The 18,890-nt window shown below is 34.9% G+C and overlaps 1 protein-coding gene across 2 annotated transcripts in view; it reads left to right on the plus strand.

The window, feature by feature from the left end:
* Positions 1–18,890, plus strand: part of LOC129719069 (elongation of very long chain fatty acids protein AAEL008004) — a 199,438-nt gene that overhangs the window by 63,373 nt on the left and 117,175 nt on the right. For both annotated transcript variants that reach the window (XM_055670437.1, XM_055670435.1), the window contains exon 2: positions 1,073–1,149. The gene's annotated coding sequence lies outside the window, so the exon portion shown is untranslated. The remainder of the gene's footprint in view (positions 1–1,072; positions 1,150–18,890) is intronic.

Consider the following 18,890-nt stretch of genomic DNA (forward strand, 5'->3'; position numbering starts at 1 on the left):
GGTTCACTGGGCTGTGTTGTTACCCTTTGTTTAGATTAATTGATGTCGATAAAAAAACAAAACACTACATTAATAAAAGTTGACGCGCCAACGCCGCAATAGAAACCCTCTTTTTGTTGTTGTTGGCCGCTCAACTCTCCAGCAAACTGTCAAGGTTGCGCGAAAGGGAGGCAAAGTTGTGCACTATCGATGTATACGGAGCGAAAAAAAATTGCACTTGAACCCAACTTAGATGCATAATGCATGACGTTTGCGGTGGAATATTGCAATCGAAATTTCCACTGCGAACTTGCTTTTTTTATGTTAATCTTGTTGAGTAATCATGAAAAGCAGAAATTCGCTCACGGTCTAAAAGAGACTTGGCCAGTCGGACTAATTACCATTTACGAGCCTGCATTTTACGGGGTGGGCTGAAAAGCGACCTCGTTTCTCATTCAATCAAGCTTTGAATTCTGTCGAATGAAGAGATATGTTCCCTGATAAATGAATGAAAAGTGGTACACTTTTTTGTTGTTTGTTGTTTGTGAACCTAACTGCACAGTAGGCTGTTCTGCTGGACGTTTGCAGTGTAGCACCAAATCGTTATCGTTGAGGTAACGTAATCCGCCATATCACAGAATCACATCAAAATCTCATTTGTGAACACTTACAAAAACAGTAATGGAAAGTTTTGATCAATTAAACATGGTTTCATTGTTTTCGATCAGGAACTCTCACGGCTGCTCACTTGAACGGAAATTGCGTCATTTGTATTTTTCTAGGTTTTCGATTAAATCGAGAAGCGGTGCGAAAGGTTACATAAAAATTCTATCGATGTTTGTTCCACATTAAACAAAAATCTGCTTAATATTCATACAGTCAATTATAAATAGATCATCCTCAATTTAAGATTCGAGATTTGTTTTATTTTGTGGAATGAGACTCTAGCTTGTTGCATCAGGTAACCAAATAGGCAGGAAATGATTTCACACGGAAGCTTCTATGAATATTTCCTATTAAAAATATCATCGCTTATCGATTGACTTTTCGAGCCTCATGTGACATCTTTCTCTCTTTCTGTTTTTTTTTTCAGGAGTACCAACCGCACCGTAGCAGCCAGTAGCTGTAGTGATACCGGAAGATATTCATTTAGAATAGCTCTATTTTAAGGTAGGCTGCAGTTTCAGATCCCCTCTTAATCGAATTTTTCATACCACGGGACTCGCAGAATGAATAAAACGTGGAATGTTTCATGATTCCAAATCCCATCTAAATACAATCCACAAGTTGGACTGTCAGAGCGAATCATCAAAAAACCGATTTCAAAATCTTTGATCTATTCCCAAACTGATTCCGTTAATGTAATCCAAAAACCCGTTCCAAATTTGTTTGTTTATCCATACCCAATTACAAAATCAAATCCAGAAATTTATTTTGAAGATACAATCCAAAACTCCAATCCATCGAACTATTGAACAAATCTACCTCGGGAAACTAAAACAAATAAATTTTATTGGAGCTAATTTGAAAATCCTCTAGAAATTTAATCATCAAGTCCAAAAAACTCGAAATGCAGTAATTTCAGAAGAAAAGTTCTACCTTAAGAGTTCATAAATCCAATCCAATTTCGACCCCAGTGCAATCATGAAATTCAACAACATTATAATCCAAAAAATCAGTCTCTAGATCCAACCCAAAAGTTTGACGTTGTAAAATTCGTCCAAGTTCGCTTCTCAAAAACAATCCAGAAATGTTACAGAATATACCAGAGATTCAATGCAAATTTAAAAAAACAGTTTCATACCAAAAGCTGATCCTCACATCTACTTCACGGGTATACACTAAAGTCGCTTTTTACGCGAGGGATACATGCTGCGTAAAAAAAACCGCGTAAATTCCGGAATCCGCTTAAAAAAACCGCGTAAATTCCGGAATCCGCGTAAAAAAAACCGCGTGAAAAAAAACCCACGTAAAAAGCGACCTTAGTGTAATTCGTTTGAAAATACAACTCAAAAAGGCAACTCTAAAATCTATTCAGAAATCTAGTTAAAAAATTCCAAAGCTATTGAAACGTGATCGAATTTTTTTAACCCAAGAAAAAAAAAGATTTTAAAGCCGTAGTGTCGTCAGTAAAATTGTTCAATCAATTATTCTTCTTTTTGAAAGTAGGACACCGATTTGTGGTTTCTAGGTGTGGTTCTGGTTCCGGGAATACCAATATTTGGGAAACCCGAATGTCGTGAACGAAAAATTTAAACTATCCTATTTATAAGAACCTTCTCCGTCTATAGGGACTGCTTTGTTTAAGAAACTCGAAAGTCAAGAAGGAGGAAATCGGTTCAGAAAACTTATAGGAATTCCTCATATAACATCAAAAAACCCAACTTTGGTGCCAACTGGTTTTGATAAAAGGACCATTTTTCGTCAAAAATCCTTAATTTCTTTTATTTATGGTTACAAAGACACATTATTTTCAAAGAGAATTAGCTCAGAAATCAAAAAAAAAAAATCAATTTCAAGCAGCTGTGTTGCCAGACATGCATTTTGCATTTGAAAAATTTAATTACATTTTTCAGCCAATGAGGCAAATGATGATAATGTCATCGCGTTCAAGAGAAAATTTTATGCGGAAAACACCGATATTATGACCTAAACTCGAGTTACCGCATTTTTAAGAAAAAATGTAAAATGTACTCTGATTTGTTCATAATTTCTAAGCCTGTTCTGCTAATATCGCTGTAGCTGCTACGATTATGAACATTCTGATTGATGTCATTTGAAAGAAACTAACCAAGGCTTTCAGAAAATATTACAAATTTTGGCCGGGGTGGCAACACCCCGCTTTAATATCCATAAAAAAAACAGTTCATTTATTAGTTTTGGAATTTTTTAGTTCTAACTTTAACAGAATTTTATATAGTCTCCTATTTTTTTTTCACTTTATATAATTGAATAAGAAAAAAAAATGAATAAGAAAAAAACAGTCAGAAAACGTCAGTCAGAATTTCTTACCAAAAACAATAATATCTTGAGGTGATTTTCCATGTAAATTCAGTCAAACGGAAAGACAAATTTCGATCAGTGTCATTTGTTATTTGTTATTGTTTTTAGAGTTTATTTCATTTTTTTTATTTATTTATTTTTTTTTAATTTATTCATATCTTTTTTAACATTTTTTTATCTGTTCTTGATTTTTTTTGCTAATTTGTAATATTTTTTATTTATTTTATTTTGTTTTTCAAAATGATATTATTTTTTTCTCTTTTATTTATTTTTAATTTTCATTTATTCATTTCGTTTTTTTTTCAAAATTTTTTCTCATATTTTTTGATAATTAGGAAACGTCTGCTAATTACACAGCGCAAAAATAACTATTTTCGAAACCCTCTCCTTTTGTATAGATCCTCAAAATTTTCCGCATGGGTTACAACGCTTTATAGGATAGTCCCCTTCCCTTCTTCAGTTGCGCTACGCATTTCTGGACTATACACAATTATATATAATCGAATCATAAACTGGGTGTTAGAGGGCTCACTTAAAATCCTCTAAGGGATGATAGAGGACACGGTTTGATGAAAAAAAGGGTTTCGTTGGAAAGCTGAGAAAAAAGCTGAAATAGAAGATGATCCCAAATTGAGCTCAGAATCGCCAAAAAGCCCTTCAAAATAGAAAATGATCCCAAATTGAGCTCAGTATCGCCAAAAAAAGCCTTCAAAAGGCCAGAAAAGGCCGATATAGAAAAAGATTTATCTCAAAACGACCGAAAACCCCTTCTAAAAGCCAGAAGAAGCCGGAATGGAAAAAGCTCCCAAATTAAGCTCAGAATGGCCCAAAAGCCCTTCCAAAGGCCAGATAATAGCGAAATAGGAAATTATACCAAATTAAGCTCTGAACGGCCGAAAAGCCCATTTAAAAACCAGGAAAGGCTGAAATAAAAAATGATTCCAAGTTAAGCTCTGAACGGCCTGAAAGCCCTTTTGAAGACCAGAAAAGGCCGATACAAAAAATGATCCCAAATTAAGTTCAGAATGGCCGAAAAGTCCTTCTAAAGGCCAGAAAAGGCCTAAACCGAAAATGATTCCAACTTAAGCTCAAAATGGCCGAAAAGCCCTATAAATGCTTGAAAAAGCCGGAATACCATATTATGCTCTAAATGGCCGAAAGTCCTTCTAAAGGCCAGAAAAGGCCGAAATAGAAAATGATTCCAAATTTAACTCAGAATGGCCAAAAAGCCCTTCTGAAGGCAAGAAAAGGCCTGGACAAAAAATAATTGCAAATTAGGCTCAAAATGGCCGAAAAGCCCTTTCGAAGGCCAAAAAGGCCGAAGAAGGATATTGTTTTAATTTCAGCTAAGAATGCACAAAAGCCCTTTTTAAGGCCAGAACAAGCCGAAACAGCAGCATTTAAGCTCAGAATCGCCGAAAAAGCCTTCAAAAGGCCAGGAAAGACCAAAATTAAAAATGATTCAAAATTATGCTCAGAATGACCGAAAACACTTCTGAAGACCATATAAGGCTTAAATAGAAAATGTTTCCAAATTAAGCTCAAAATGGCTGAAAAGCCATTCAAAAACCATAAAAGGTCGAAACATAAAATGATCTTAAATTAAGCTCAAAATGGTCGAAAAGTCCTTCTAAAGGCCCGAAAAGGGAGAAATAAAAAATAATTCCAAATTTAACTCAGAATGTCCGAAAAGCCCTTTCGTAGGCCAAAAAAGGCCGAAATGAAAAATAATCCCAAATTATGCTGAGAATGGCCGGAAAGCCCTTCTTAAGGCCAGAAAAAGCCGACGTAGAAAATGTTCAAAAAATAACCGAAAAGCCCTTCTGAAGTCCAGAAAATGCCGAAATAGGGAATAATCCCAAATTAAGCTCAAAATGGCCGAAAATCCCTTCTAAAGATCAGAGAAAGCCAAAATATAAAATAATCCCAAAATGAGCTCAAAATGACCGAAAAGTCCTTCTGAAGTCCAGAAAAGCCCTTGAATGGCCATAAAAATCCGAAATTCAAAGTGATCCTAAATTGGGCTCAGAATCGCCGGAAAGGCCAGATATTAACGAATTAGAGTATGATTCCAAACTAGGCTTAAGATGACCGAAAAGTCCAACTAAAGGCCAGAAAGCGCCAAAATACGAAATGATCCCTAATTAAGCTCAGAATAGCCGAAAAGCCCTTCTAAAGGCCAGAAAATGCCGAAATAAAAAATGATCCCAAATTAAGCTGAGATTGGCCGAAAAGCCTTTTTAAAGGCCAGAAAAGGCCTAAACAGAAAATGATTCCAAATTAAGCTCAAAAAGGCCAAAAGCCCTTTCAAAGGCTAAAATAGGAAATGATCCCAAACTATTCTAAGAATGGCCAAAATAGAAAATGATCCCAAATTAAGCTGAGAATGCCCGAAAAGCCCTTCTTAAGGCCAGAAAAGGCCGAAATAGAAAATGATCCCAGATTAAGCTGAGATTGGCCGAAAAGCCTTTCTAAAGGCCAGAAAAGGCCTAAACAGAAAATGATCCCAGATTAAGCTGAGAATGGCCGAAAAACCCTTCTTAAGGCCAGAATAGGTCGAAATACAAAATGATCTCAAATTAAGCTCAGAATGGCCGAAAATCCCTTCTAAAGGTCATAGAAAGCCAAAATACAAAATGATCCCAAAATGAGCTCAAAATGAACTCAAAATGACCGGAAAGCCCTTCTAAAGTCCATGGCCAGAAAAATCCGAAATGGAAATTGATCCCAAATTGAGCTCAAAATGGCTGAAAAGTCCCTCTAAAGGCCAGAAAAGACCAAAATAGAAAATGATGCCAAATTAAGCTCAGAGTAGCCCGAAAACCCCTTTTGAAGGCGCCAGAAAAGGCCGAAATAGGAAATGACCCCAAATTCAACTCAAAATGGCCGAAAAACCCTTCTAAAGGCCAAAATAGAAAATAATTCCAAATTAAACTCAGATTGGCCGAAAAGCCCTTCTGAAGGCCAGAAAAGCCAAAATAGAAAATTATCCAAAATTCAATCAAAAGTGTCTTGAAAAGGTCGAATTAGAGAGAATAAGAAGCACTTAGAAAGGAACAAATGTGAAATCAAATAGTACCTTAGTGTTAAATAAGAGCAATAAGTTTTGTTGTCTGGTCCCGTTTACGTGTCCGTTTCGTTTCGTTAGTCAGATAAAGTTTTTTTTTCATTCGTATTTTTACCAAAATCAACCAAAACTATGTTTAACGAAATCTACGTTCTAACCAAGGCTCTAAATATTTTGATAGAATAATAGTTGGCATTATAAAATTACGATTTTCCGCATTTCGGTAATTTTTCAATCGATTACTGCAAGATTGAAGGAAAAGCAGTTATAAGCAATGATAATTGGACAAATTTTATGACGCTCTCAATATTTTCACTATTTCAATTTGCACTTCTATTCCAGAATGCTGCCGTAAGACGTAACTCTACGTCAAAATGAGTTCATACGGAACTACAAATCCGTTTCAACACGGCATGTATCCGCGTGTAAGAAAATAAAGGTTTGTTTATTTTGCTTCTATGCAGTAAACCGATTGTGATATGATTTTAGGCGGCATATGATGTTTTTGAAACCATCAACATTAGCATCCGTCATACATGACAAAGAAAAAATTTACCTGGCAGCTCATGTCATATATTGTCTCTGCTTCGTATACGTACGACAAACAAAGTAATACACGTATAACGGATGAATTGAAGTTGGAAGAAACTAGTAACGCATGCAAAATATACGACAGTGTTTGTTGTTAAATGAGTAGAGATGAATCTTACTGCTTTTCAAGTAACAAATTTGTTACAAGAAGGGGAATTTTTCGCTGTTTTTTTGAGACGGCAAGTAAAAATTTTACGTGTAATCATAACGTCCGTTATAAGGAAGTCGCGATCTCTTAACATGTGCAAAATATATGTTAGTATGTGTTGAGTGGGGATGAATGCATTTCAGATAGCAAACTTGTTACAGATAGGTGTCAAGTAAAAATTTCGCGTGTAGCTTTTCGATTCTTGGCTTTGCCCCTTGTCACCTTACGTTACCTAGAAAGAATTATTTCATCGCTACTCTTTGTTCACTGCCATGCGGTCGTTTTTCCTACGGGAAAGAGACTAGTATCAGTACTTTAGTCTGGTGGAGGAAGGTCTGAAACGTATACTATTTCAGACTATGCAACAGAAGCTTTCATCGAATGTCAGTCTGTCTGTGAGAATGAAATTTTGTGACAATATCTGGTTCTGAAAAATAAACTACTGCACAATTAAGTTAAAATTTTGCATGGGAACTTTTTTTTGAGAAGACGAAACATTTGTAACCTATGACTAAACGAAATTAACTGTTGGAACTGAATGTTGTTCTCGAATAGACCATTGACTAAACTACGTAACGGTTTACTTAAGCGGTAGGTGGGTTGCACAGTAAGTGGTATCGTAAAAGATAGCAGAAAAACACTTGAATCTTTACCGTTGTTCTCTTCTAATCTCTGTCTTCAATATTTTTCTATTACAACGCTACCTTTATTGAGAGTGAGTGCTGAGAGCGCGTTTGGCTACATGATAGTCGTTGCTTTATGGTATTGTCACTCAGCCTGCCTTTCTCTTCAATATTCTCAGAATTCACTCTTTATTAAACCCACCTCATGGACCCCATGGATTTTGAATAAAACTCTTACGCCATCTGTGTTTATTGATTTTTCATTTTTAGATCGTTTCACCAGAGTTTCGGTTGAGTTTCTTTTTTTTTGTAAGATTTGGACCACTGCGACCATTATTTTGATCTTTTGTGGTAAGGTGGTCGGTTTTGGTTTTATGGTCGGTTGAGTTTCTCTAATCCACTCACGGAAAATTACTGATTCTTTTTCCTTTTTCTTCTGACTTTAATCGTGATTCGCTGATGCAAATAGGTAACACTGAGTCTTTTGCGAAAGTATATAGCGGATATAAAAGTAGAGAAAAAAGTTTTTTCTGCGCGGATGCTTCTGGTGCTTCTCGGGGACTAAGTTTTCCCAACCTCTTCCAATCAAATCGAAATCGAAATCCAAAGTCGCTATTTTGGATAAGTCCCATTATGAACGAAAAATCTTGCTATCTTATTGATCAATCAATTATTAAAACACTTTTTTTTCCAACACATTTGCATTTTGTTTTCCAATACTTTTTACTCAAATACTACTGCAATAAAAACGATTTTATATATCGGGTTTTTGATTCGAAACGCGAACGAAGAAATCTTGATTGTTTACTTCGAACTCTAACACCTTGTAAACAACCTACCTAAGCTATCAAAAGAAGTGAGGTTAGGTCGGTCCGTGCAATGATCCATTGAAAGAATGCTCATAGAAATTATAAAACCAATTTAACATTAAAAATTAAGAGCATTGTGTTAGCTTGGAAATTTATGCCTTAACGAATGAAAACTAAACAATAATATCAAGGCGCCAAGAAACAATAAAAACATGTGTAAACAGAAGAATATTTTCAAGCTCCAGACGGCATGACTATCACCAATTCAACCCAATGAGCAAAGTTGTTTACGATTGTTCGGCGAGCCGGCCCAAGACTTGTACTCTAATACAGGTCTTGGTCAGTTCGCTTTTTCCACCACAGGCCCCGCGAGAAGCTGGTCTGAATCGAAAAACATCATCAGTGCGAGAACGCGTGTACCGGTCTTTTTACGAGGAAACGCTCATGTTTTACCATTTGAATAGTGTTCGAACATGCTTCCTCCGATTTTTGCTCAAGTACGAGATTCGTTCACTCGATAAACTGTTGTTCCGGTCTGACCTGTTTTGTTTTTGTTTTTGTATTTTTATCAATCTGAGGTTCGTCGCCAGGGGCGAACATAAATCATTTGTTTGTCAAATTAAGTTGAGCTTTTGTTTATAAATAGTTTTTGGATCGATAAACTACAATCGTCGTCCGTTGGGCAATCGAAGGAAGTGCGTATATAATTCAGTTGTCTTATAAACCTGATCACAACAAAACGTACAACCGATAATCGAACGACCGAAAGGTTAGTGTAAAGAGGGGAACGAGTGAGAGAGAAAAACAATAACTATCGTTAAGCTCTATGCTAGTGCTAGTGTATGGCAAGACCGGTCGCATTAACCTTGATCCAATTTTCGGCGTACCTACTCGTCTGCAATGGCGACCTTGAAGTGAGGTGTAGAGTTGCCATCGCCATCGTCAATTTTTTACCCTTCTTTCTGCGTCTGCTTTCGTGGTTTTCCCTTTCGGCTGCTTCAACCTTGCTGCTATTTGTTACAATATTTTTTTGCTTCACTTCACATTTGGTGCAATGCAGCGGAGCGCTTGTCGATGTTTAGGATGTTCCGCATTGAAGGTTACATGAGCAAGAATCAAATAAAACAATCCAATCATCTTCACGCGAACCGCGATCGTGACCAAGACCAACATTGTTGCCATGTTGCGAAGAACTGTTGAGACAAATGTTGACAAATTCGTTCTCTTTCTCCGATAGATGCTTGTCGCTCCGTGAACATCCTGTTCGGATCTAACGTCAATAAGCAACCAAACCGACGTCATACAATAATTAGTGAGTCAATATTGCTTGCTTGCTTGTCTTGAAACGGTTGATGACTATCAAGACACCGGCGGTCAGCTGAAACCGATTACAAATTCAGCCAGCAGGGGCGCCACACTGGCCAAAGGTTTTTGCGCAACTTCCTGATCGTATCCTCGATCTTTACTGTACCGAATTGACCTTGATTCGGTTTAAAACGGTTCGCTGCCGTTTCGCCACTCTAAACGTCTAACGGACGCTGACATACGGACTTTCACCTAACTGCTGCACGTAGCTATACGCAATTGTTGACCTTAAAGCACTTTCTAGAATCTTCAAACCAGTTCTGTTCGCACATTCCACATTCGGATCGTCGTACATTGCAGTTGCACGAACGTATTCGATCTGAAAGTAAACAGTCGTTAGAAGTTGCTGATTGCTACAGCCCACCGCCGTCCGCCGTCGAAAATTCACGAAAGCAAGAAATCCGGTTCTTGGTGACCAGACAGTCAAGCCGGTTGCTATCAGTTGCATTTATCGGCAAATCTTTTTTTTTTTTGAAGTAGAATACTTCTCTCAGGAAGTTCGGCTACATAGGGGTGTGAAATGAAAATCTAAAACCGAAAAAAGTGAAAAATATGTCCAATTTCAAACGCTAATAAATCGGTTAGTATTCGATGGATTTCCTTCGTTCTTGCAGCAATAGATTGGAAAATCTTCTAAGATTCTTCCCAAAATAAGATAATTGTAATTTTATTATTCACACTATTGTACTATTGAAAATAGTCAAGCCTTGTCAAATCGAAAAATTCGACCTCTGATTGGTCGTTATATGCTTGCTTCCCAAGCACGGTCGACAGGATCATATACCTTGCAATTGAAAACATGCTATTTGGCCTATATAAAGCCTGTTTCAGCCGGAGCCGCTCATAATAGTTCTAGACAGCGACAACAGCAGTCGTCCTTCCTTAGCAGCAGCACTAGCCCTGTGGTTGGTCACCACGTCTTAGGAGCAGCGCGGTTTTTCTCAGCGTGTGTCGCCAGACAGCCATTATTCCCTCCGTGTTGGGGCAGCATGAAGATTGCCATCAGGAAATCCAATTTTGGAAATCAAAATGCCTTTTTCAAGGCAAATAAACAAGTCATTGAAAATTAATAATTTTTGTCAACGCAAGCAAGCATTCTGTGTTGCATCCTAGCAATTTAAATCTGTCGCACCCGTCGAATTTACTGAATGTGAAATAGCTTCCACAGTGCATGTTGTCCGTGTATCTTGGTTCCCCCAATGTTAAGGCAGCTCAAAAGTTGTAATCAGTAACCGATTTAGAATTTTGCGGTATTCTTTTTTCAAGGCAAATAAACAAATAATTGAAGGTTAATAATTTTCTGGCATCAACACAAGCAGACATTATGTGCGAGATGCAATCAAATTCTGTTGTAGTTGTCTAATTTTTACTTTTACTTTATTTAGCAAACCCCCCACTGTAGGGGCAGCGCAAAGGCTGCGATCAGCATGACCAACTTTGAATAACAAACGGTTAACGTTTATTCACTAAAAATTCATCCAATTTAAAACAGGTTTTTGTCTGAGTACAATAATTTGCACAAAAAGACATTATAAATTTTACCGCATTATCAGACGCGTTTCTCCAGTCATGCCTCGTGAACGTGAAGGTTTCCTATCACAGACATAGATTTCGTGCTCCAGCACGTTACAACACGTGGAAATTGTCTTTTGAAGTAGAATACTTCTCTCAGGAAGTTCGGCTACATAGGGATGTGAAATGAAAATCTAAAACTGAAAAAAGTGAGAAAAATTTCAAATGCTAATAAATCGGTTAGTTTTCGATGGATTTCTTTCGTTTTCGCAGTAATCGATTAGAAAATCTTCTAAGATTCCAACCAAATGCATGAAATTGCAATTTTATCATTCGAACTATTGTACTATTGAAAATTCTTGAGCCTTGTCAAAACACAAAATTCGACCTCTGATTGGTCGTTATACCGCGCTTTCCCAAGCACGGTCGGCAGAGTTATGGACCTAGTAAATTGGGAATGCATCATTTGGCCTATATAAGAGCTTCATCAGATAATAAACAGACATTTCATCGGATATTAAATTGAACAACAGAAATTTGAAGAACACAAATGAATATTTGAAGAGTTAATATTTTCTCGTTTTGCGCTATAATCCAAAGTTGATTATCTTCATCTTCATGCATACTCTGACTATTATTACGTGTTTGCGTCGCTTAGTGTTTTGCTACGGTCATGCAGAACGCAAATAACGGCGCGATGCGATTCGGCAAGACGAAATCTGTTGAAATGTATAGCTCTACTTCGCCTTAAAAAGAGCTGTACATTTCACCACGGTAAGGCGAATCGCATCGCGCCGGCATTCGCGTTCTGCATAACCGTAGCTTTTGTTCCATTCCCGTTTAATGATTTCGTATTAAATGTGCATATTACAATTCGGCAGCACTTCAACTTCTCATTTGCACAAAATTTAAAAATATTAAATGAACTTCATTCAAAATATCAAACAAAAAGAAATTACAATACTGCCAATGAACGGTCAACGTTTATTAACTAGAAAAAATGACTGACACGCAAGCAGCCGTGTTATTATTCTTGTAAAAGTATTCTACTTCAACCTTGCGGTCGTGGCTTTGCATACAACCTTCTAGTGATTTTTTTTATAGGGGGGGAGTTTGTAATGATTCATTTATGTACTAAAATATCTATTCAGAATTAGTATTGTGTGTTCTGCCACAAATGGTGACATTTCAATACTATTATATATATTTGTACGCTTTTTAGTATTATTGAATGTTATTAGCTTTCGCAGTTAAGATAATGTAATTGTAGGAAAATTATTAAACCTACTTGTCAAGAAAAAAAAGGAATAAAAGGAATAAAACAAAACTTGAAATAAACTTAAAACTTTCTTACTGACTATAAAGTGAGCTAATCGTTGCAATTGAGGATTGCAACGATTTTTGTCGGAATTTGTTGATAATTTGGCTTGACATATTTTCTAATGTTTCTACATTAGTGAGCCTATGTAGCTCGTTCGTGAAGTCGACAAATCATGATTTCCTTCTTCTCCCGACGCTTCGCGTCAAGCCTTCACAGAATGCAGGTAGGTACAAGAACGATTTTTCCCACTTTTGCTGAGGCACGTGGCAGTTCATTGACATTTGAAAATTTGGTGTCCGCACTCTTTTGCTTTTCGACTTGCAAATGTGCGAGCTGATTTCGCCAATGCAAATATTCGCTGTACTTTTGACCCGCGACTGTGACCGCATTGCATGAATGCAACTGCTGCCCTAGAAGTTAATTGGTTGCAGAAATTAAATCACCACTATTTACGGTAATGGCGAGGAATCTTCCAGAAACCTCGTAGCCTCTAGCCCGCCCCGAATCGATTGATCAATCAATCTGCGCAGGCCCAGACCGAGTGAGTCGCCGTTCGTACGAAGGTAATTTCTGCTTCCTGTCCAAGTTACGTTCGTAACTGCGTGTGAAAGTAAGCTGCACAGGCAGCCGGTCGTTTATGCGCAAATAATCTGTTACTTTTTATATTATTTATTACATAGAGGGTACCTATTATCGTCAGGTTTGTCCAATTGTCGTCCGGGGGGTTAAAGAAGTCATAGAGAACTAATCTTTTGTAGGAAGATGCTCTGCATTGTGAAGAACCATCATGCAAGAAATTAATGCTCTAGAACATCATTTACCCCCGGACGATAATAGTTAAAACCTGACAATAATAGAGCCTATACCCAACATTCATTTGGTTTTTCTGAGCATAGTTTGAGATATATGTAACTCATATGAGTTTTGTGAGAAATAAAAAATATTTTCGTTAACATGATGATCAAGTATGGTCAAATTGGCATCGACCATCACAAATTTGAGCCCAAAGTTGAGAGAATCATTCATCCAGTTTCACTTTCGAAGAATCTCGATTGTCGATCAAAAATCTTCTGCTCTGTGACCCCTTTTGCTCAAAATAATGCATTTTTGTTCAAAACCTCGTCTTTATTTTTCTCACTATTTATAGACAAAGTAATCAAAACTTGGACGAAACGGCCTTTCGCTATTTTTTTCCTCGCTGCACTTCGTAGCAACATCAGGAATGTTTTTCAGCATCTTCTCGCTCACAACATGACAAATGGTTAGTCATCTCTTTTTCTGCTCCTCTTATCCCACATAGTATGATGTTTTCTTGAGCACGCACAAGGCCTTTCACTCAAAAGGGGGCACGCGTTTATTTGTCAAGTTTGATTGCAAGTACAAAAAAAATCACACAGTACTATTCTATTTCTCGGTGAACTGTAGAGAAAATTTGAACACGGATGGCATAATTTTTTGTTTCTTTCGCTTCAAGAAGCATCTCGATTAGTCACCACTGATCGATAGCTTTGAGAGAAAGATCTAATGCGAAGAAGGGGATGATGGTAAGAACTGGCAAAACTGCTGCAAAAAGAGGAAAACATGGGTTTGTTTATAACCAGAAATTTCTGAGATTGTTCTTTGGGTTAGAAAGTTAAGGGGGAACCCTACTCTGGTAAGTTAAAATATAATAATTTTTCGCGATTCATTTTTCGGCTGCTTTGGGTAAGGTTAAGTGTTCGAATATGTTGGCTATTGATTAAGGTATATTTGAAGGTGTATTTTGCATGTCGTGGGTGCAAATATAGTGAATATGACGGGTCCCTAAACAGACATTATAACGGTTATATATACTCGATCAGAAAGAAAAAACAAAAATGTAACAGAAGCTGTTAGTTTGTTAGTTTGTTGTGTTTTCAATTTGATCCCGTTAGGTGTTAAAATACATTCCCCCCACAATTATGGAACTCCCACAATTACGGATCACTTTTGTGTCTCATGTTATTTAACTCAGTTAAACTAGCGGTTCGAAGGCATGTAACATTTTTGCAGTAAAATATGCCATCTTTGCTAGCTTCAAACACAGAAAACATCGTTCTTATTCCTAGATTGATGTGTTTTTTATAGGCGTGAAATATTGTCTTCCAGAATCTATCAAAATATTTGTCGTTTTTCTCAATCAGCGTAAGTAGCACGCTCATCATTCAAAAGGTTCATATGTCATATAATCGCAAATTCTCGTGCAAAAAATAACTCATACACAAAGATCAAGGTAAGTTCTTCACGATTCAACAAAATGTTGATGGTTAATAACGATTTTTCTGTAAAAACTAGTTATTTTCTTAGTGTTCCACAATTGGGACCGAGACAAGATAGTTCTCTATAAATATGGATCACTCCGATTCAAATGTGATTTTCACCAATTAAAACACCCTCTCAACTTCTATTGAGCTCTAAACGGAAGCTAAACAGTGCTGAGCCTTTGAAAAATACTATTTCCAAGGCGCGAGGGACAGAAAAGCTACGTAAAGCGGGAAACTGTTATGATGTACCGTATACAATGGCTCATTGCTACCTTCGGGAGTGACAGACGTGGACTCTCGATCTAACTGCAACCTCAAAAGCCACATAAAATGTGACCAGCCCATGCGGGATCTTTAATACGATTTGAAGTATATTATTTCTTCAAATTACATAATTTGAATAAGGTTTATTGAATGAATTCGTTGCCAAAAGCTGTTTTTTAATGCTGATCCATAATATGATGCGAAATGTCTCATAATTAGAACCGCTCTCAAAAGTGATCAATAATTGTGTATTTGGTGAGTTATGAAATAAACATACTTTCTGAGAAATATTTACTAAACATGAAAAGAAATACTCAAAGAAGTGAAAGATTACATATTTCTGTGACTAAAAACATTTATAGATTACTTATAAACAATAAAATTGGTCAGAAATAATTTTTTGAATTCATACATTTTCTTAAGTGATCCATAATCGTGGGGGGACTGTAACAGAAATTTAAACAGAAATGATTCTACTAGTATCAAACACATATCAAAATGTGTTACTAATGTATCAGCTTTCTAACAAAATAAGATAGTTTATAGAAAAATATAATAACAAACATTATTAGAAACAACAGGTTTTGATAACAACGAAAAATTAGTTGAACTTGTTTCAGAACTACTTCATTTCAGGTTTTGTTATTATAACACAAGATCTAAAAATTCTATGTTTTCTAATCATTTCATGAATTTCTGATATCAATGGATCTCATGAATTCTATGATTTTTATGAGTTCTATAAACAGTATAAATTCTATTAATTTCGTGAATTCTACGAATTTTTTTAAATTCTATGATTTCCATATATCATAGAATCAATTCTATGAACTTTAAGAAATTTTAGAATTTCATGAATTGTATTAAAACTAAATCTTGTATTTGGATCTATGGATTCTATTGATTCTATTAATTCTATTATATGTGTGAATTCTATAAATTTTGTGAGTCCCATGAGTTTTATAAATTCTAAGGATTCTTTTAACTTTATACGAATACCATGAATTCCATGAGCTCTATGAATTCTATGAATTGTATTTTTTCTATTACTTCTTTGAATTGGGTTTACCTTATAATTTGTATTATTTCTATAAATTCCATGAATTCTATGTATTTTATTAATGCTTTGTGCTATAAGCCTATGAATTCTATGAATGTTATGAATTCTATGAATTCTATAAATCCCATGAATTCCATGAATTATGTGATTTAAACGAATTCTTTAAATTCTATGAATTCTATGGAATTTACAAATTCTATGAATTTTATGACTCAATGAATTTCATTGATTCAATGAATTTTATTAATTCTATGAATCCCATGGATGCTATGATTGCTATATTTCTTATGAACTCTTTACATTCAACGAGCTCTATGAATTCCATAAAATCAATGAACTTTATAAAGTCTATGATTTTTTTTAATTCTATAAATTATGTAAATACACTAAAGTCGCTTTTTACGCGGAGGATAAAAAACCCGTGTAATTCTGCAATCAGAGTGAAGAGAAACCGAAATCCGCACAAAAAATACCGCGTTTATTCCGGAATCCGCGTAAAAAGTGACCTTGGTGTATTAAGAATTCAAGGATTTTTATGAATTCTATAAATGCTATGAATGTTAGGAATTCTATGAATGCCATGAATTTTTGAATTCCTTGAATTCTATGTTTTCCATGAATTTTATGATTTCCATGAATTATATGATTTCCATGAATTCTATGATTTAAATGAGTCCTATGATTTTCACGAATTCTATGATTTCTATGAATTCCATGAATTTGATGAGCTTAATGAATTCTGTAAATGGCATGCATTCCATAAAATCTATTAATTCAATTAATTCTGTGGCCTATATGAATTTTTTGAGCTACATGAACACTCTGATTTTCATGGACTTTATAAATTCTATGAATTTCATAAATTTTATGAAAGCTATAAACTCTATGAATTCCATGAATTCTAAAAATTTTCTGAATTTTAATTATATTAATTTTATGAATGCCGTGCATTCTATGAGCTCTATGGTATAAACTCTACGAAGCTCTATAAATTACGAAAACTCTACGAGCTCTATAAATTACATAAATTCTATCAATTCTATGAATTTTGTGGTCAAACGGTTCTTTGAATTCTTATAAGTCTAATAAGTCTAGTATTTCTATGAATTCTATAAATTTCATGAATTCCATGAATTCTCCGAATTCTATAAATTCAATGAATTCTATGAATTTCATGAATTCTATGAATTCCATTAATTCGATTATTTCTGCGAATTTCATGAATTCTATGAGATCCATGCACTCTATGAATTCCATGAATTGCATGAATTCTATATTATTCTATATTATTCTATATTTCTATATCTCTATATTACTTGATTTCTATGAATTCCTCGAATTCTATGAATTCAATGAATTCTATGTATTCCATGAATTCTATGATTTTCATAAATTCTATAAATTCCATGAATTCTATGAATTCCATGAATTCTATGAATTCCATGAATTCTATGAGTCCCATGAATTTTATGATTTTCCTAGATTCTATTAATTCCATGAATTCTATGAATTCCATGAATTCTATGAATTCCATGAATTCTATGAATTCCATGAATTCTATGAATTCCATGCATTCTATGAATTCCATGGATTCTATGATTTCCATAAATTGTATGAATTTCATGAATTCTATGAATTCCATTGATTCGATGAATTCCATAAATTCTATGAATTCCATGAATTCTACGAATTTCATGATTTCTATGAACTTCATCAATTTGGTGAATTCTATGAATTCCATTGATTCGATGAATTCCATTAATTCTGCGAATTTCATGAATTTTATGAGATCCATGCACTCTAAGAATTCCATGAAAAACATGAATTCTATAAATTCCATGAATTATATGATTTCTATGAATTCCTCAAATTCTATGAATTCTATGAATTCCATGAATTCTATGATTTGCATAAATTCTATTATTTCTATGAAATCCATGAATTCTATGATTTCCATAAATTCTACGAATTCCATAAACTCTAATCAATACTATTAATTTCATGAATTCTATGAATTCCATTAATTCTTCGAATTTCATGAATTTTATGAGATCCATGCACTCTATGAATTCCATGAATTGCATGAATTCAATAAATTCCATGAATTACATAAATTCTATGAATTGCTCGAATTCTACGAAATCCATGAATTCTAAGAATTCCATGAATTCTAAGAGTTCTATGAACACTAAAGTTTATAAAATTCTTTAAACTCTATGAATAAAGATCGGATTCGATTATCCGGAATTTAAGACTCTATCATCCCGAGATTTTATATTGTTGGTGTTCGTTTTCAATTTTTATTCCGAAATTTTCAATGGGAACATCCAATCTGGCAATTTTGTTACCATTTATATCACTTCCGGCATGTTTGAGACAGGTTTGAACTAAGTGAAAATAATAAATGTTCAATTTATTAATTTTTTTGCTTCTCAGGATTTCATCTCTTCGCCTCAAAAATAATTTTTTGATTACGCCACTGATTTATACAAGTAAAATAAAATAAAATAAAAGGAAATATTTATTTTATTTTTGTTTATTGCAAATTTAAATATATTTTCTGTGATTCGATTATCCGGAATATTTTTTTTTCGATATTTCGGATAATCGAGTCCGACCTGTACTATGAATTTTATCAACTCTATGAATTCTATGAATGCTATAAATCCTATGGAATCCATGATTTCTATACATTCTTTGATTTCTTTGAATATGAAGAAGGCTAAGATTTTTTCGGAAATGCTACGAAATCTAAATATTCTTGAATTTTATGAATTTCATGAATTCCGTGAATTCCATGGATTCTATAAATTCTATAAATACTTTTGAAGTTCTGTCAATTCTATGATTTTTTTGAATTGTATGA

Source organism: Wyeomyia smithii, chromosome 1, assembly GCF_029784165.1.
Source record: "Wyeomyia smithii strain HCP4-BCI-WySm-NY-G18 chromosome 1, ASM2978416v1, whole genome shotgun sequence".
NCBI lineage: Eukaryota > Metazoa > Arthropoda > Insecta > Diptera > Culicidae > Wyeomyia > Wyeomyia smithii.